Below are 21,606 nucleotides of genomic sequence, written 5' to 3' on the forward strand. Positions count from 1 at the left end.
GAAGCTACGGAGTTGCTTCACGTTCTGAGGAGGTTCCCAATTCACAATTGCAGACACCTTCTCAGGATTCACGGCAATGCCCTTGGCAGAGATGATATGACCAAGATAAAGAACCTCATCAAGCCAAAATTCACACTTGGAGAACTTGGCGTAGAACTTGTGTTCCCTGAGCTTATCAAGAACCAAACGCAAATGCTTGGCATGATCTTCCTTGTTCTTGGAGAAAACCAGAATGTCGTCGAGATAGACCAAAATGAAGTCATTGGTGTAGGCGTTGAAGATGAAGTTCATCATGCGAGAGAAAGTTGGAAGAGCGTTGAAGAGGCCAAAAGACATGACAGTGTATTCATATGAACCAAAGCTTGTCCTGAAAGCCGTCTTGGAAATATCTTGCTCACGGATTCGAATCTGATGATAACCCATACGGAGATCAAGCTTGGAGAATATTTGGGCACCTTTGAGTTGTTCGAACAGCTCATTGATGTTGGGAAGTGGATATTTGTTCTTGATGGTCTTCTTGTTCACTGGACGGTAATCAACACAAAGTCGGTCGGTTCCATCCTTCTTCTTCACAAAAAGAACACCACAACCCCACGGAGAAGAACTAGGCCGGATGAGACCCATTTTCTCTTGAATATCGAGTTGCTTCTTCAGCTCCTTCAACTCTTCAGGTCCGAGCTTGTAAGGACGCTTGCAAACAGGTTCCGTGCCAGGCTGAAGATCAATAATGAATTCAACTGGCCGGCGCGGAGGCATTCCTGGAAGCTCTTCTGGAAAGATGTCTTGATATTCACAAATGACTGGAATTTGAGAGATGGCATCCAATTCACCCTTCTCATTGAGAGAAAACAGACGAATGGTATTATCCCGAGCGGCAAAGACAATCACATCCTCAGACGAATGAGTCAATTGAATCTGCCTGGCCGCACAATCAAGCTATGCCTTGTTCTTAGAAAGAAAATCCATCCCGAGAATAAGATCAATATCCGAGTTACCAAGAACAATTGGGGAAGAAAGGAACTTGTAGTCGCCCAAAGTTATAGTAACCTCCGGGATGCAGGTGTTAGCTGTCATCTGCTTGCCCGGTGACACAATTTGCAAGGAACTTTGCAGATACTGATAATCGCACTCATACTTTGATGCAAAAGGTTTGGAAATGAAGCAAGCGATGCACTAGTGTCAAAAAGAACTTTTGCAGGAATATCATTAACAGGAAGGTTACCCATGATGACATCTGATGAGTCCTCTGCCTGAGCTGCATTCACCATGTTGACCTTGGCGTACTTGGGGTTATGCTTGACCACAGCTGTACTTGCCGATATGACAGGAGGAGGAGGAGGAAGACGCCTATGGTTGAAACACTTGTTGGCATAGTGACCCTTCTATTGGCACTTGTTGCATGTGACCTCTGAAAGCGGACGGTGATATGGAGCACTCGATCTTGGAGCTTGAGACGAAGTCTTGTTCTAAAAGACAGGGTTGGGGGGGTGGGAAGAACCACTGCCACCTATGCTCTTCTGCTGATACGGCTGACGGAACGGAGGAGGAGGAAGCCAATACTTCTGCTACTTGGCCACTTGAGTAGAGGAAAAAGGAGTAACATCTCTGACTCGCTTCTTGGAAGCATCACACCTCAACTGAGCAGCCTCTTGCTTCAGTGCCATGTTGTAGAACTCATCGTATCTCAAGGGCTCGAAGAGAACAAGAGCGAGCTGAATTTCTTCTCTGAGACCACCCCTGAACTGATATATCATACTCTTCTCATCAGGGACGTCCTGCTTGGCAAAGCGGGCGAGCTTCTGGAACAACTTGTTGTAGTCATAGACAGACAAAGAGCCTTGCTTCAAGTTGCGGAATTCCTCACGCTTGCTTTCAACCACGCTCTGCGGAATATGATGAGCTCAGAAATCTCGATGGAAATCATCCCAAGTGATAACATGTCCACCTCCGGAATCCTTGTACTGCTGGAACCATTCTGCAGCTTGATCTTTGAGTTGGAAGGAAGCGAACTTGACAAAGTCCTCAGGCCTGACGTTACTGCACTCGAAATGCTTACACAGATCCACAAGCCAATCATCAGCATCGGTTGCCTCAACACAATTGCTGAAAGTCTTTGGCCCATTAGCAAGGAACTAGTTGAGTGTAGCAAAGTGATTCTGATTGCTGCCTTGATTCCCTTGGTTGCCTTGATTGCGCTCTTGAAGAATTTGCATGATCAATTGTGTGTTTGCATTGGTTGCGGCCATCACAGCATGCCATGCCTCCGGTGGAGGTGGAGGTGGTGGCGGATCAGGATTCGGAGTCGTGCGCGTTAGAGGAGCCATCCTGAAGAGTTTGACCACCATTAGCACATTGATAGACAAAAGAAGCTGAATCCAACGGAATGAAAATTGCAACATATAGTCTTCACATCCGAACAAAATGAACGAATGCATTCCTCTTGAAATGGTCACATATCCATAAATTGAGAAGCCACGTAGAATTCAGGTAGAGAAATAAATCAACAAGGTACGGATCAAGAACGAATAATCGGTAAGAAATCCCAATCTCAAACCAATATCCGTGGAAGAAGAATTAGAGCTACAAGAATTCCCACCTATGAAACTCCTGAACCTTTCCGGTTATGCAATCAGGTGTTGGGGATACAGGGGAAGCATAATATCTCACCCAAATCTAGCAAATCCTACATCCAGCTGTATCCATCCTTCAACACATAACCAAGAAACCTTCGGAAACCATCTACCTCAACCTTCGAAAAGCATCCGTTATACAAGTTATGGCGATACTCCCGAACTCCCACCCAAGTACTGGGTGGCGTCGAGGTTATCTCACCAACGAACTGCATAAAAGAGATTTTTGATGTCAGCGTACTAAACTCAGGTATTCCAAAACTGCAACGATAAAATTATGATGACAACACCTTAGAGCTCAACTCCGCGGGACACTTCCACTAAACCCCTGACAGGAGGCACCAAGACAATGTTCTCATCATAAAACCATCGGAACGATTCCAAGATACCCGCGTGATCCTAAATTTTTTTTTAGTGAAATTTGAGGAGAGAAGAGTCAAAAACACTACGCCAGGATGCCTTACCAGAGCGATGAGGAGACTGGGAAGTAAAAAGAATTCCTAAACTCTCCGATATATAATTCCTAAATGACTCAAAATATTTTTCTAGACACAACTCGGCCGCTAAAAACGATCAAGCAATGGGGCTCCTAAGGTCGGGGAAGGCTCTGATACCAACTTGTAACATGTAACACCCTCGATGCGACTATAGCTCCCATGTGTCGAGGCACGACTTAGAGGCATAATCGCATTGAAGGCATATGTCGCAAGTTAGGCAATCTTCACAACATCCCATGTAATATAAATCATAAAGGGGAGATAACATAGTTGGCTTACACTCGCCACGTCAATCAAGTACATAAATAACGATCACATCATCCAAACACTCATGGCCCGACTACGGCGCCAAAATAAAAGAGAACCCAACATGCGACACGGTCCCAATCACCCCCAACTGGGCACCACTATTCAAAGGAAACATAGTAACACGAGAGTCCTCTTCGAACTCCCACTTGAGCTCATACGCGTCTCCTGGAGCGAATCATCAGGCCCTGCATCTGGTGTAATAGTAATCTGTGAGCCAGTGGACTCAGCAATCTCGCACCCTTCGGCGATCAAGACTATTTAAGCTTATAGGTAAGGCAAGGTAATTATATGTGGAGCTGCAGCAAGCGACTAGCGAGTATGGTGGCTAACTTATTCGCAAAAGAGAGCGAGAAGAGGAGGCAAAGCGCGAGCGAGAAACTAGAGAGCAACCTGCGCAAACATTACTCCAACACCGTGTCCACTTCCCGGACTCCGCCGAGAAGAGGCCATCACGGTAACACACTCAGTTGATTCATTTTAATTAAGTTAAGGTTCAAGTTATCTACAACCGGACACTAACAAATTCCCATCTTGCCCATAACCGCGGGCACGGCTTTCGAAAGTTCAATCCCTGCAGGGGAGTCCCAACTTAGCCCATGACAAGCTCTCACGGTCAACGAAGGAATAGACCTCCTCCCAAGACGTTCCGATCAGACTCGGTATCTCGGTTCTTCAAGACACTTCGACAGGTTAAAACAAGACCAGCAACACCGCCCGAATGTGCCGACAAATCCCGATAGGAGCTGCACATATCTCTTTCCCATTCCTGGCATGGGACCTAAACATGCACCCAAGGACACATGTATAGTTTTTCCAGCCATTTTGGTGAACTGGAGCATGTATTTGTAGTTCAGATTTGAATTATGGACATTAAATGCCTAGGAAACTCAATTAGTGTATAAAAAGGCCAAATGAACCCTGAATAAGTTTAAATTTCAGCACAGATATCCTGCTGTTCCATGTTGCCCGTAGAAGGAAATACAAGGTGAAAAGAGGCAGTGATTACATTTCGCCCACAAGGGGGGCATGTTTACCTATCGGAACCACGAGGCTTCTTTGAGAGAAGCTCCGGTTTGTAAGAGTCTTGTAATAAAACTTGCCCCATAATGGACGAAAAAAATTCCTCGACATATAAGTGCGATGTTGTGACACCATGGCAGGTTTCATTATTTTCAGCTTAGTTTTGGATTTAGGGGGATTTAAAAACCGAGATTCTTCTCACGAAATGTTTTCAAATAGCACACGGATCATGGACGAAAGCCGATATTCAATGAAAACTTCATGGAAACCATATTTTAAAATTTCATAAAAATCTGAAAAAATGTGGGATGTCAAGAAGGTGATGTTTTATTGCGACAAAAAAATTCAAGTTGAAAACATTACGAGATGTGAGCTATGAAAAAGAAAAATTCTGCCCTGAATAGTGACATTACTATTCGGCACTATTCAACACTGATTTTGTCTTTTTCATAGCTCACATCTCGTATTGTGTTTCAACTTAAAATTTTGTGTGGCAGTAAAACATCATCCTCTTAACATCCCGCATTTTTTTGAAACTTCAAAACATATTTTTCTCATGGTTTTCACCGGTTTCCACTGAATGTTGGTTTTCGTATGATCTTCCCCCCACCCCCCGCTGCGCGCGTGATCTGAGTCCTGCGTTCTGACTGGCCAGAACCCAAACCACACGGATCGTACATGTGCACCGTTGGATGCTCCCAGATCAAACAACAACCCTGAGCCCTTTCGATAGCACATGCAGTACATGGGTAAGCACTGTGCACATGCATCGTGTAGCTCACGCTTCCTTCTCTACTAGGTTTTCATTCAAAACAGGCTACCGTTTCTCACCACTCCTCTCATCGGTTTCCCGCCTCTTCTCCCAGATATGCATGATGTAGATGTTCGTTTAATTCTTATAGTTCATCTCATCCAAAATCAATTAGTTTTATAAAAGAACTATTTTAAGATTCATGGAATTGTGCATTGTAAAGGTAGAAACAAAAAGTGACAATTCATTTAGGAAAAAAGGTTTGGGTAATTAAGATATGGAAGATTCTAGAGAACAAAGGAGAAGTGCTTGTGTTTTGGGGTTTGTGCATTACGCTTAAGTTCAACCATGGAGTCTTCTAGATTGTACATATGGCAGAATCTGGTGGAATGTAGATGATATCCAACGGCCAGTAGTGCTCGGATTTGCCATCTCTGTACCATTGAATTAGCTTCATCCAACGAGCAACTTTCATAGTTATTCGCACACTATATAGGTGTACAGATGTATAGATGTATACATATATAGATGTGTGCCATGCTAGACAAAATAAAGTTTGAGCGCATGCGTGGGACGACCCCCCCCCCCCCGCCTCGAAGTTGGGAAACTGACATCATAGGTATTGTTCAGTTTGTAATGTAGTTGGCATGGCCCATCGAAGTTGTGCATTTGGGATTTAAACACATCATACACCATCATACTGTAACACCCTCGATGCGACTATAGCTCCCACGTTCGAGGCACGACTTAGAGGCATAATCGCATTGAAGGCATATGTCGCAAGTTAGGCAATCTTCACAACATCCCATGTAATATAAATCATAAAGGGGAGATAACATAGTTGGCTTACACTCGCCACGTCAATCAAGTACATAAATAACGTCACATCATCCAAACACTCATGGCCCGACTACGGCGCCAAAATAAAAGAGAACCCAACATGCGACACGGTCCCAATCACCCCCAACTAGGCACCACTACTGATCATTAGGAAAGGGAACATAGTAACATTGAGAGTCCTCTTCGAACTCCCACTTGAGCTCATACGCGTCTCCTGGAGCAGAATCATCAGGCCCTGCATCTGGTCTAATAGTAATCTGTGAGCCATAGGGACTCAGCAATCTCGCACCCTTGCGATCAAGACTATTTAAGCTTATAGGTAAGGCAAGGTAATTATATGTGGAGCTGCAGCAAGCGACTAGCGAGTATGGTGGCTAACTTATTCGCAAAAGAGAGCGAGAAGAGGAGGCAAAGCGCGAGCGAGAAACTAGAGAGCAACCTGCGCAAACATTACTCCAACACCGTGTCCACTTCCCGGACTCCGCCGAGAAGAGGCCATCACGGTAACACACTCAGTTGATTCATTTTAATTAAGTTAAGGTTCAAGTTATCTACAACCGGACATTAACAAATTCCCATCTGCCCATAACCGCGGGCACGGCTTTCGAAAGTTCAATCCCTGCAGGGGAGTCCCAACTTAGCCCATGACAAGCTCTCACGGTCAACGAAGGAATAGACCTCCTCCCAAGACGTTCCGATCAGACTCGGTATCTCGGTTCTTCAAGACACTTCGACAGGTTAAAACAAGACCAGCAACACCGCCCGAATGTGCCGACAAATCCCGATAGGAGCTGCACATATCTCTTTCTCAGGGCACACTCAGATGAGCGCTCCATACAACTAAATCCAAACCTCGAGTTTCCCCGAGGGGGCGCTGCACAGGACTCTAGTTTGGACCAACACTCAGAGGAGCACTGGCCCGGGGGGGCGGGGGGTTTAAAATAAGATGACCCTCGGGCTCCGGAAACCCAAGGGAAAAAGAGGCTAGGTGGCAAATGGTAAGACCAAGGTTGGGCATTGCTGGAAAAGCTTTAAACAAGGCGAACTATCAAGGGGTTCCCGTTATAACCCAACCGCGTAAGGAACGCAAAATCCGGGAACATAACACCGATATGACGGAAACTAGGGCGGCAAGAGTGGAACAAAACACTAGGAAAGAGGCCGAGCCTTCCACCCTTTGCCAAGTATATAGATGCATTAAGATAACATAGCAATATAATGATATCCCAACAAGTAAATAAATGTTCCAACAAGGAACGGCCTCCAATCATCACCTGCAACTAACAACGCTATAAGAGGGGCTGAGCAAAGCGGTAACATAGCCAATCAACGGTTTGCTAGGACATGGTGTGTTAGGGGTTTGACATGGCAATTTGGGAGGCTTGAAAGCAAGTGGTAGGCATCATAGAAATGGCATAACAAAAGAGCGAGCAAACTAGCATAGCAAAGATAGTAGTGATTTCGAGGGTATGATCATCTTGCCTGCACAGTTGTCAGAGTTGACTGGATCCTCGAAAGCAAACTCAACGGGCTCCTCGTTAGCAAACTCGTCTCCCGGCTCTACCCAAACAAGACAACAAGCAACAAGGATACAATCAACCACGTGCAAGGATCAAGCAATATGATGCAATGATGATATGCTATGCGGGATGCATATGCAAGATATGACAGGAAATGCAAGAACTTGGCCTCAACTTGGAAATCCAAGTGTGCCACTGGAAAGATGAGATGAAATCTCTTGAAAACAATATAAAGAACGCCGGAATCGGAGTTACGGTTTGGAAATGGCAAGCGATTCAAAAATGACACCGGTCTACGATTTACAGCAAGTAGCCATCTAAATGCAATGAGATGAACATGCTACAGCACCCAAACATGACAACAAAATACATGGAAGGGATGCATTGAAGATGCTTAACAAAAGTCTAGCACTGAGCTACGGCCAATTCATCCATTAACAGGTTCAAACAAGCATGGCAAAAATGCATATGGCAAACAGATCCCAGACTTGGTGAAATTAACACTTGTCTGGAATTTCAGATCAGGTTGCACTTTTCGGAGCAACAAAACTACATGCTATAGGACCTGAACATGGCAAAGTAAAGCATGGCATGGAGATACTCAAAGAGCATAACAAAAGTCCTTTAGTGACATTGAGCCAAAAGGGATCAGAAAATAAAATTGCAGGCATGTGAACATGGCAAAAAATAATCAGTTTTCAGACTTAGTGAAAACTGACATATGCTGAAACATAACTCAAGTAGGCATGTTTACGAGCTCGATGCACTCACTACGGTGCAAGTCATGGCAAGACAATCATACATCCATCAAGAAGGCACAAAATACAAGCTAGACATGGCAAGAACAATAGCATAGCATGCACAGATCAACTACAACCTCATCGGCAAAATTGCAAACAAGTTGACAATCTGCCCAGATTCACAAAGTAGCAAAAGTAGAGCTTGATTGACTCAAGCTAGGGTGCTCCATAATTGCAAACAAAGACATGTATGGATAGAGCACTACAATATTAACAAAACATCCTTAATGATCATCCTCAAAAGAGGCACGGATCACTAAGAAACAACATGAACATATGGCATCATGAGATAAACAGGTCAAGGACTTAGTGGAATTGCTAAGTCCCTGAAAACAGAATTACTAAGTGTACCACTTTGCAAGCTTGCACTAGTCACCACACACATCACAAAAATGCAAGGGTTGCACCTCTGCAAAGATGACAAAACCCTTAACAGAACATATGTAGAGCATCAGGGCATATCATGCACACATTAATCATTGGAAAAATGACAAAAACCTAAATGGAGCAGCAGATCTGACAATTATCTCAAGTAGCCCTCTTCTAACAGCATTTCGGGCATCAAGATGAACTCAAATGAAAATGATGCAATGGAATGAAATGATGTACTCTCTGAGATGAACATTTTGATATGCTATATGCATGAATCAGAGCGACGGATGCAAAGTTACCGGCTGCGAACAGGTGCACTTGGATCTGTGATTTTCCGGGTCTTAGAAGAAATTTACCCCACGCGGATCCAGGGTTTGACCCGGCGTGCAAACCGAGGATCGCCGGGATCTAGCCAGAGTGGCGTCGCGGTGGCTGGAGTAGGCCGGTGACGGCGAGGATGGTGCGGGGCGGCGCGGGGACCGAGGTGGCGGGGGTGGTCGGCGGCCGGAGACGAGGAGGCGGTGTCGGGCGGCGAGGATGGCGGCGGCCGGAGTGGCGGCGGCTTGAGGGCGCGGTGATGGTGGCGGCGGTCGCCCTCACCGGAGATGGCGCGCGGCGGCGGGGTGGCCGGCGACGGGGAGGGCGCGGGTGGTCGGGCGTGACGGGATCTGGGCCTCGGGGGCCGGGGGCGGGCCTCCCGGGCCGGCGGCGGGACAGGCGGCGGCGGGTCACGTGGCAGCGTGGGAGTGGGCGCGGGCGGCGGAGCGGACGCGTCCGGTCCATCCGGACGTGTTCGGCGGCGGCGGAGGAGATATTTAGGATTTCGGGGAGGAAGGAGATCTGAATTTCGGGGGGGGTGTTTAAATAGGCATAGAGGGAGCTAGGAGAGTCCAAATGAGGTGCGGTTTTCGGCCACGCGATCGTGATCGAACGCTCTAGATGATGGAGAAGGTTTAGGTGGGTTTTGGGGCAAATTGGAGGGGTGTTGGGATGCAACACACACGAGGCCTTTTCGGTCCCTCGGTTATCCGTTGGAGTATCAAACGAAGTCCAAATGATACGAAACTTGACAGGCGGTCTACCGGTAGTAAACCAAGGCCGCTTGGCAAGTCTTGGTCCAATCCGGAAATGTTTAATCCCCACACACGAAAGAAAGCTAGAAATGACCACCGGAGGAGAACGAAGCGCCGGAAAGCAAAACGGACAACGGGGAAAGTGCACGGATGCATGAGACGAACACGTATGCAAATGCAAAGCACATGATGACATGATATGAGATGCATGACAACGACCACAACACACGGAGACAAAGACCCGTACCCGAGAAAATAAAATAACTTAACGCCGGAAACGGCAAGAGTTGGAGTACAAATTGGGAAAGTTACATCCGGGGTGTTACACGTACCCATACATATTTTGGACCGCATGCAGTGTATACGGGGTCTTCTAATCGACCACGTCTCCCTTGTGCGGTTTTTTGTGACGACACAAATATCTGTGGGCTCCCCGAGTGTATATATATCATCCCTTTGACTGATAATGAGGGGTATGTGTTGGCCATGAATGGAATCCTCCTAGGTCGTGTTAGGGCCGGTCACCGTCAAATGTCGGTCAACCAAAACTCGAGCTCATGCGCTGTCAGGATTCCCTCCTTGATGCTCGGATTGCTGGGTTCGACCTACATCAAACCCTGCGTACGTATCTCGTCCTTAACTACCTTGCCTTCATGGTTGTTGTCTGTATTGAGAGGTAGGCACCACATCTAAATTGTACATTATTCTATATTGAAAACACACATCACCCCTTCCCAACGTACATCATTTTGGGCCGCATGCAAGAGGTGCTGGTTTTGTGGTCCCTCTCGTGCAATTTTTATGATGGTTCAATCTATTGGCCCAAGCGGTTTATCGACAACAACAACTGCCATTTGACCAAACAAAAGATTCATTGGTCCGTCTTATGGTAGGTCATGGCGACATGCATGTATGACCAAATTATCGATCATTACGTGCGTCCACACCGCTGACACGAAGTGGGAGGTGGTGGGCCAAGCATCCTAGATAGGTACGACATTATGTCACTATATATATCCTAGCTAGGTGGTTGTTAGGGTGCTTTCGGGTTTGCAAGGCAGGTGCCACCAAAGTTATGCATTGCGTATTTAAAGTTTTAAACATCCCCAATATTCGTGCATATATTTGGCCACTTCCAGGTGGTTCTTGACTTCTGGCCCCTCTCATCGGTCTTCAATGATGCGCCCAACCGTGGGCCCGCGTGGTCAAAGTTGTGCATTGGAATTTTGAACATCACAAACCACCCTTCTTAATCATATATATTTGGGCCACATGCTCGTGTGGCTGTCTTTTGACCCTCTCTAATGTTATTTTTTGCTGCAAATACACTGATGACCCTCAACGGACACGGGGTATAATATCTTAACCGTGTGCGATACAAGTGCGATGTGAATTACCACGACCGCGCAAGCGCGAGCAAATTAAGGTGGAGGTACTGGCTCAACTGTGTGCGATGCAAGTGCGCTAAAATCACCACGACTACGCAAGCACGAGCAAATTAAGGTGGAGGTACTGGCTCATCCGTGTGTGATGCAAGTGCGTTGAAATAACCACGACCATGCAAGCGCGAGCAAAGGGTGGAGGTACTGGCTCAACCGTGTCCGATGCAAGTGCGCTGAAATCACCACGACGGCGCAAGCGCAAGCAAAGAGTGGAGGTACTGGCTTAACCGTGTGCGATGCAAGTGCACTGTAAAACCACCACCTGTGCAAGCTAAAGGAGGGTAAGTTTATTTGGAAATTAGGATGAGCCATGTGCGATAGACCAACTAGCTAGAAATATAAAAAAACTACCCGCCTTGAGCGTTGCAAAAATCAGTGGATCCGCGCCACTTTTCCTTATTACCATACACGCATATTGTTATTGGACCGTGCGCGATCTTGGGCGCTCCCGCCCCGCATCAGTTCCTTTACCCAAATTTTAGTAGCCTCCGTACTTCCACCGTCGCCCACACTCCTCCAGCACCGACCTTATAGTAAAATTGCAGTAGCCAAGGCATTTGAACCGTCGCCCTCCCTCGTCCACCACCATCTCCACCCACCATTACTAAAATTTTCAGTAGCCGCGGCGTATCCTCAAACACCACCCCCTCCACAATCCCCCACCTGCCCCCTTCCCCCCCTCGAACCCTAGCTCGCGGCCACCGCCGGCGCCGCCGCCAATCCCTGCCGGTCTGCCCGTTCCTCCGAGCTTAGATAATAAAGTTCAAGTTACCCAGCGATTCCCATACCATCGCCCCACTCCCCTGAGTTTTTAGATGAGGCCTACGGTGTCCCTCCCCGCCAGATCCACATCCCCTACTCCAGAATGTCATAGCCTAAGCTCGACCACATATCCCGGGGAGCCCGACAAGCGTTCGGCCAAGAAGAGGTTTATCATGGCTTCTCCGGCGGACATTGGCGAGGTGGCCGCCGTTCGCCCCAACCTGTCAATCCCGGAGCAACACATCGCCATAGAAGCCGGCGACGAAGTTGACTACGTTGCCATACCGAAGGCTTCATCTCAGTGGGCTAGCGTATTACTGTATCTCGGGAAAGTTGGCTAGGACATCAAGCTCGTCCACACTGCCGGCTTCACTCGGGCCATGTCACACGTTAAGTGGTCCATCCCCAACCTCTCTGGTTCAACCGCCCTCAATCTCTTCGACGGCCCTGCCGCTGATATCATCCGTCAAGTGCTCAAGCATTTGCGAGCTATATACGCCATTGAGCCCAATTTGTCACTTCTGAAGGACATGGTCTATAGGGGCGGCTTGGGATCCTCAATTGCCAAGTAAGATCTCATCGACCACGACCACGACCTCGAGGAGGGCACCCACGAAGGTTCTTCCAAGTTGAAACAGCCCATCTGTGACATCAGAGAGGGCACCATGGGTCTGTGCTCTTCCAACTGGAAGGATCCCGTCCATGAAATGTGAGGCAACATTCTATCAGCAAATCTTACCTTTTCTAGCTTGCCAACCCGTACCCTTTGTTGTAGTAGCATTTGCCGTGTGGTGCTTTAATTGTGCCATGTTTAATTATTTCAGTTATACAAAAATGTATTGTTCAATAGGTCTATGTGATGTTTAAGTATGAATTGTGCACTTTAGTTTCACGAATGGCTATATTTGGTTGTTTATAGTGAGTAGATGCCTTGTTTTTCTGTATTTGGTTGTTAGGTTGGTTGGAGCGAGCATTTTTTCAGTTATCAAGTAGATGCCTTGTTTTTCTGTATTTGGTTCTTAGTTTGGTTGCAGTGAGTATTTGTCCAGTTATCAAGGAGATGCCTTGTTTATCTGTATTTGGTTGTTAGGTTGCTTTTTTTGGCATTTGTCCAGTTATCAAGCAGATGCCTTGTTTATCTGTATTTGGTTGTTAGGTTGCTTTTTTAGCATTTGTCAAGTTATCAAGCAGATGCCTTGTTTATCTGTATTTGGTTGTTAGGTTGCTTTTTTAGCATTTGTCTAGTTATCAAGCAGATGCCTTGTTTATATTTATCTTCTTGTTAGGTTGGTTGCAGCGAACATTTGTCCAGTTTTTAAGCATATGCCTATTTATCTGTATTTGCTTGTTAGGTTGGTTGCAATGACACCCTGTCCAGTTTTCAATGGCTATATTTGGTTGTTATACTGGTTATTTATGCCTTGCTTATTTCATTCATTCGCAGTATGTTGTTCATTATGTGCAAGTCAGAACTGTGCCGCTCGACTACATCAATACCAGTTTGAACGGCTATATTTGGTTCCAGTTATTCCTGGTGTAGTTAACGCAGTCCCTTTATTTCAGTTTTACACATTTATCTAGTGTGATGTTTAAGCATTACCTACGTTCTATTCATTTTCAACAATACCAGTTCGAATTGCAATATTTTATGGCGGTTAAGCCCGCTGTCAGTAACATTGCCTTCCATTTTATATCTGCTTTAACAGCATGCTAAAACCAACACATTCAAGCTATCATTTGGAGATGATGTTGTTTACCTTTGCTATATTTGTTTGATGTTAAGATTGTTGTACTTATCATGCCTTTCCACTACTTATGCAGGACAACAACAGGAGTGGCCACTATTTTCCGCCGAGGTTAGCTTCATCCCTCGGCTTGAACTCCCCCTGTCGTTCCATAATGTAGTGCACTTCACAATTTTTACATCATTATCGATATTTAATCACACAATGACTAATACATGAATATTGATCTCCTTCTTAAAAGTTCAATGAGGTGCGGGATAAGCTCCTACCAACGGACCGCGTAGCGGCAATTCAAGAGAAAATAGCGGGATTTTTGCTCAACCAGGTCATTGATCCCAAAGGAGAATATCATTACCCGCTACCGCCGCCACCGTCGCTAAAGCAGTAATGCCTCCATATATATGTAGGAGAAATTGTATATACCACATTGTGTATATATATATATATGAACGGTTCTACTAGAAATTCTGTTTATATATATGCATAACGTGTACAATATGTAGTATCGTAAAGATACCATCAAATGAAAAACAATTAAATGGAAAACACAAAATTGAAGGAAAAATAAATCATGAACCAAAACCCCCCAAAACTTTTACTACCGGTTGGTGTTACCAACCGCTACTAAAGGTCTCCCTGCCCCCAGCGCTGGCTCGTGCCACGTGGTGGCCCTTTAGCGGTGGTTCATGCTAAACTGGTACTAAAAGGGGGGGACCTTTAGTCCCCACCATTTAGTGTCGGTTACAGAACCGACACTAAAGGGCCTTACGAACCGGTGCTATATCCCGGTTCTGCACTAGTGCATCCAACCACGAAACGAAAAATAACATAAGCGAGCATTAAGCATAACTAACACCGAACAATGCACCACAAGTAGGATGTAATTTCATCGCATAACTATTGACTTTTGTGCTTGCATAGGGAATCACAAACCTTAACAATAATTTTCTTACTAAAGCATAATTACTCACCAACATGACTCGCATATCACTAACATCATATCAGAAAACTATTACAAAGAATCAAGTTCATTCTGTCCAATAATATTCAAGGAAGTTTTTATTATATCCCTCTTGAACATCTATCACTTTGGGACTAATTTAATATGTTGCTTTTGATAGCTCAAACAAATCTAAGTGAAGAACATGAGCATTTAGAAAATTTCATCTCAACAAATAATATAAGTGAAGCATGAGAGAATTTCTTCAAAAATTTACTAACTTTGAAATAAATCTAAGTGAAGCAATGAGATCATTTCTTCAAAATATTAAAGCACATCGTGCTCAAAAAGATATAAGTCAAGCACTAGAGCAATTCCATAGCTTAAAAAGTTTAAATGAAGCATAGAGAGCAATTCTAACAAATCATAGCATAATTTTGGCTCTCTCAAATAGGTGTATCCCGCAAGGATATATGACACAAAATAAAAAATCAAAACAAGCAAAGACTCATATAATACAAGACGCTCCAAGCCAAATTCATGATATGTGATGGATAAAAATATAGCTCCAAGTAAAACATCGATGTTCATTAGAAGAAAGAAGGGATACTTTCTGGGGCTTCGCCAAGCTTAGTAGCTTGTTTCTCTTTGGATAATAACTTGGGGTGCCATGTGGAATCCCCAAGCTTAGGCTCTTCTTACTCCTTATTCCTTCATCCATCATGATCTCACCCAAAACTTGAAAACTTCAATCACGCAGAACTCAATAAAACCTTCATGAGATCAGTTAGTATAAGACAGGAAATCACTACTCTAAGTACTGTTGCAAGCCAATTCATATTTTATTTTTGCATTATATCTACTGTATTCCTACTTTGCTATGGCTTATACTCCCCGATAAAGTCCATAGATCCATCAAAATAAGCACACAACACAAAGAAAACAGAATCTGTCAAAAACAGAACAGTCTCTAGCAATCTAGAAACTTCATATACTTATTTAACTCCAAAAATTCTAAAACATTAGGACAATATAGGCAATTTGTATATAAATCTTGTGTAAAAAATTCAGAATTTTTCGTCTCTTCAGTGAATTTTCATCACTATTTTACTGGATGCAAAAGTTTATGTTTTTGAACAAGATCAAATAACGTATCACAACAGAGGCATAATTACACAAACACTCAACAACAAAAAGAAAAAGGAAAAAATAAATTCTATTCATTGGGTTTCCTCCCAACAAGCACTATCATTTTACGCCCCTAGCTAGACATAATTCATAGATTCAAGTATTATCATCTTTATATCGAAATCCATAGGATTGCCTCATGATTGAGTCATATGGTGGATTGATTCTTGATCTAGGGAAGTATTCCATACCCTTAGTGGAAATTGAAATTTAATATTGCCTTCTTTCATATCAATCACGACACCTATAGTGCGTAAAAACGGTCTACCAAGTAGATTGGGACAAGATGGATTGCAATCAATATCAAGAACAATAAAATCTATGTGCACATAATTCCTATTTGCAAGAATAAGAACATCATTAATTCTTCCAAAAGTCTTTTTAACGGTAGAATCCACCGGGTGCAAATTAAGAGAACATTCTTCAATATCGGTAAGACTAGGCACATCACATAAAGATTTCGGAATTGTGGAAACACTAGCACCCAAGTCACATAAAGCAAAGCATTCATAATTTTTAATGTTGACTTTAATGGTGGGTTCCCATTCGTCATGTAATTTTCTAGGAATTGAAATCCCTAATTCCAACTTTTCTTCTAAAGCTTCCATCATGGCATCTACGATATGTTTAGTAAAAGCTTTATATTTTTCATAAGCATGGGGTGAATTTATCATGGATTGCAACAAAGAAATACAATCAATCAAAGAGAAATTATCATAATTAAAGTCTTTGTAATCAAAAAGAGTGGGCACTTCACTAGTTAAAGTTTTGACCTCTCCAAACCCACTTTTATTAATTTGTTCATCAAGATTTTCACCCTCCAAATTATGGAGACGCCTTCTAAATAAAGTTGACTCTTCTTCAGTACCTTTATCATCAATTTGAATTTTACTAAACAAAGAATCAATAGAAGAAACACCAATCATTTGAAGATCTTCATCATTTTTTTGAAAGCAATCGGTAGAAAACGCTCTGTCTAAAAATTCTCTTTTAGCTCTAAGCATAGAGATTCTATTCTTACTTTCATCCATAGAAACATGTAAAGCTTTAATTGATTATTCAACTTTAGGCACAAAAATTTTCAACTTGAGATTTTCTACGTCATGAGAAATTCTATCAATGCTTCTAGACATATCATCAATCTTATTCAACTTTTCTTCGATCGTATCGTTGAAAACCTTTTGAGAATTGATAAATTATTGAATATTATTCTCAATATCAGAGGTGTTCCTACTATTATTTTAAGAAGGATTACCATACGAATTACCATAATTATTAGAGGAATCTCCAGGAAAAGGCCTAGGATTAAAATTACCTCTATAAGCGTTGTTATTAAAATTGTTTTGCGAGACATAATTCACATCTACGGGATCATTATTTTGCTCAATGAAAGGAGATAAAGCCACATCATTAAGATCAATAGGAACACTTCTATTAGAAACAAATTTCATAAGAGCATCAACTTTTTTACTCAAAGAATTTATTTCTTCAACCGAATTAACTTTTTTTACTAGTGGGTGCTCTTTCGGTATGCTATTGTGAATAATTTGCCATAATATTATCTAGAAATTTGTTAGCTTCACCCAATGTAATTTCCATAAAAGTACCACCCGCGGTGGAATCTAAAAGATTTCCAGAAACAAAATTCAATCCCGCATAAATTTTTTGTATGATCATCCGAAGATTTTAACCATGAGTAGGACAATTTCTTAGCATCAATTTCATTTTTCCCAAGATTGCGCAACATGTTAATGCTCAAGTTGCTTAAAATTCATGATCTGAGTTCTAAGGGAAATAATTCTCGCAGGCGGAAATTCCTAGTTATAAAAGCATCCTTGCACTTATCCCAAGAATCGATACTATTGCGAGGCAAAGAAGAAAATGAAATGTTTGCATGATCCCGCAAAGAGAACGGAAATAATTTGAGCTTCACAATATCATTGTCCACATCTTGTTTCTTTTGAATATCACATAATTCTACGAATGTGTTAATATGGGACACGACATCCTCATTAGGAGTACCGGAAAATTGATCTTTCATGCCAAGATTCAACAAAGCAAATAAGAAAAAGAATAGACCCAGGGGCCATAGATTTCACTAGTGGCTTCTCTCGAGAAAAATAGCATATGGCGGGTAAACAAATTACCGTCGGGCAATTGATAAAACTTCAAATAATTATGACGATATCCAGGCAATGATCATTATATAGTCATCACGTCCAAGATTAGTAGACCAACACCTTCCTGGATCTACTACTATTACTCCACACATCGACCGCTATCTAGCATGCATCTAGTGTATTAAGTTCATGGAAAAACAGAGTAATCCAAAAGACAATGACATGATGTAGACAAGATCTATTCATGTAGGGATAGACCCCATCTTGTTATCCTTAATAGAAACTATCAATACTTGTATTGCTGCCCCTTCTGTCACTAGGAGAGAACACCGCACAACCAAACCCATCACAAAGCACCTCTTCCCATGGCAAGAAAAAATGATCTAGTTGGCCTGACTAAACCAAAGATTCGAACAAGAAATACGAGGCTATAAGTAATCATGCATATAAGAGATCAAAACTCAAATAACTTTCATGATTAAAATAGATCTGATCATAAACTCGAAGTTCATCGGATCCCAACAAACACACCGCAAAAAGAGTTACATCAAATAGATCTCCAAGATACCGTTGTATTGAAATCAAAATAGAGAGAGGAAGCCATCTACCTACTGCCTAAAAACCCGTAGGTCTACAATGAACTACTCACACATCATTGGAGAGGCACCAATGAGGATGATGAACCCCTCCATGATGGTGTCTAGATTGGATCTGGTTGTTCTGGAACTCGCGGCGACTGGAATTGTGTTTCATTGACTCCCCTAGGGTTTTTGGCTTTTCAGGGTATTTATAGAGCAAAGTGGCGGTGCAGCACGCGACCGAGGTGGGCACAACCCACCAGGGCGCGCCTGGGGCCCCAGGCATGACCAGGTGGGTTGTCCTCCCCTCGGAGCCCCCTCTGGTACTTCTTTGGCCCAACATGTGTCTTCTAGTCCAGAAAAATTCTCCAAAAAGTTTCGCTGTGTTTGGACTCCATTTGGTACTGATATTTTTTAAAGTAAAAAACTAGCAAAATAGCAACTGGCAATAGGCACTATGTCAATAGGGTAGTCCCAAAAAATGATATAAAGTTGCTATAAAATGATTGTAAAACATCCAAGAATGATAATATAACAACATGGAAAAAGAAAAAATTATAAATACATTGGAGATTTATCAGCGGTCGCCAAGGGCAAGTTCACCATGGAGGGCATTGCCGCCACGATGGCTGTCAGCGTCGGAGAGGTGGTCGATGTTGCTGCCATCGCCCTCTGGGCAGCACCCCAAGAGCATGCCATCTTCCTCGAAGACCTTGACGAAGAGCGTCGCTGCTCCATCATACTTGAAGTGGAGGGTATGCCTCCCCTGCAGGCCGCGGGTGCGGGTGAATGTCTGCCACCCACGGTTCAGGAACACGTTGCCCGTGGGTGTGACCTCGACCTCCACCCCTTGCTTCAACTTCCATCGGATTGCAGCCACAGGACACCGGGCCCTCCAGCCGGCAACTCGTCCGCAAAGAAGTGGGGGAGGTTTTCGGATTCAGGGCTCCACAGACCCAAGAAGGTTTGAACTCTGGGGCATGTCCGAAGATGCCCAACCAGCTCAAGTTTCAAGCTCACCACCACATGGCCTAGAATCGTCGAGTACATGCGAGCGGGGAAGAAGATGAACATGGCAGTTTACCCAGGTTCGGGCCATCTTGTGGTGTAAACCCTACTCCTGCTTTGTGGCGGATTGGCCTCATGAGGAGGTTTGAGGATGAACTAGTACAGTGGGTGAGCTACCTCAAGAGGGCTTAGGAAGTGAGCGTGGAACGGCTCCCTTCCCTTTCTATGGTGGATGCTAGTCTATATTTATAGTAGACTTGGTCTTCTTCCCTCGAAACTTAGGAGAGAAGTGATCCCACAATGGCCAATTCAAAAGGGGAAAAGTAGTACATCTTATCCTAACGAAAGGTGGTCTTCGCCTGCAATGCTTCTGGTCATGACGCAATAGTGGGCTCGGTGATGACATCCTTCCTCCCGAGCTCGTGGTCTTGGTCTTGTTGCATCAGAATGGAAACCTTTGGGGGATTCCTTGGGAACCAACACTCATCCTTGTATCCTTAGCACCAAAGACGAAACTACATCCTTTGTGCCCGCTGGCGCTCGCCAAGCCTTGGTCGTCATGGATCATGTCATCGCAGCCTCATGAGGCTGGGCGCCTGCATAGAAATCTCCGCTTGTCGGTAGGCAGGATCCAAGAGCTGCTCCCTCGGGAGCTGTTGGCGTCGTCCGCCACACGAGGCTGGGTGGCCTCACGAGGGTCTTGTCTTGGGGGATCTTGCAGCTGGGCGTACCAGGCCGTTGAAGGAGCCACCCCATGGGCCGCCCGCAGGCAGATCTAGGCACCCCCAATCCTAGAACACCGAGAGTAGCCCCCAGGCCCAATGCGCGCTTGAGGTAGCTTCTAGGCGAAGCCAAGGGGAAAGGGCGAAGTGTCGTGAACCCAAATCGCCCGCAGGCCAAGGCCAACGCGTGGCGCTTGATGGGACACAGATGCCTCCACTATGCCATGTTGGCTTGGCAACTACCCATGCTGACAAAAGGCTAGCCCACCGCAGAGCCATCATTGCTCCCTCTCACCATGCTCCGAATCCCCTTCTTTAAGCCAAAAGCTTCTCCAGATCCAATTGCAACTTCACCCCCTTCCTTCTCCATCCTCAACACCGGGGACTACGCGAAAGGCGCCCGGGAAGTCAAAGCCCGCGGCCCGGGCCACGAGCTCCTCCTCTCCTGTGTCAGCACTTGGCGCGTCCCCTATCACCGGGGTGGGGCATCTCGACTCCGTGCTCCTGCAGACGATGAGCGAAGACAACGAGTGGGGCGAGACCGTGATCTGGGCTGGCTCCGCTGAGTAGAGGACCTTGGCCCATATGGTCTACCCCTTCTTCCTCCACAACATCTTCACAAGGCTCGTCCTCGACCACAACAAGATCCATTCTCTTCACCTTCAACCCAACTCCATCCTCCTCCTGTCCATCTTCACCTTCTACCACTACTGCAGGAGACTGCTAACGCGACACTACAATCAGAGACCATTTGCTGAAACTGTGTGCGATGCAATAATCGCAAATGGTGGTGTAAAAAACCCATCAAAAAAGGTGCAAAACATTTGCAATGATGTATGCATCAAACACAGTTCAGGTTTTAGTTGCATGTGCAATGAAGGGCATACGATTAATCAATTCAAACTATCTGCGATGAGGCAGAACAACAGAAACGGGCAACCATAACAATGTGTGTGTGATGCCGGACACATAGTTAATCCATTCGAACTGTCTGCAATGAGGTAGAACAACAGAAACGGGCAGCCATATCAATGTGTGTGCGATATACGGCATATGGTTAACTCAGACGAACTGTTTTCGATTAGGGAACACAACAGAAACGGTTCAACTTAACAAGATGTGTGTGATATGCAGCATACATTTCACATGGATAAACTGTTTGCGATTAGCCAATAGAACACAAACGAGTCGTGTAAACAAGATGTGTGTGATACGTGGCAAACAGCCGACTCGGATGAACTGCTTGCGATGAAAAATTACAACACAAACGGTCAATACCGCTACTTCGT

The sequence above is a fragment of the Triticum urartu genome, chromosome 6 (assembly GCF_003073215.2).
Source record: "Triticum urartu cultivar G1812 chromosome 6, Tu2.1, whole genome shotgun sequence".
NCBI lineage: Eukaryota > Viridiplantae > Streptophyta > Magnoliopsida > Poales > Poaceae > Triticum > Triticum urartu.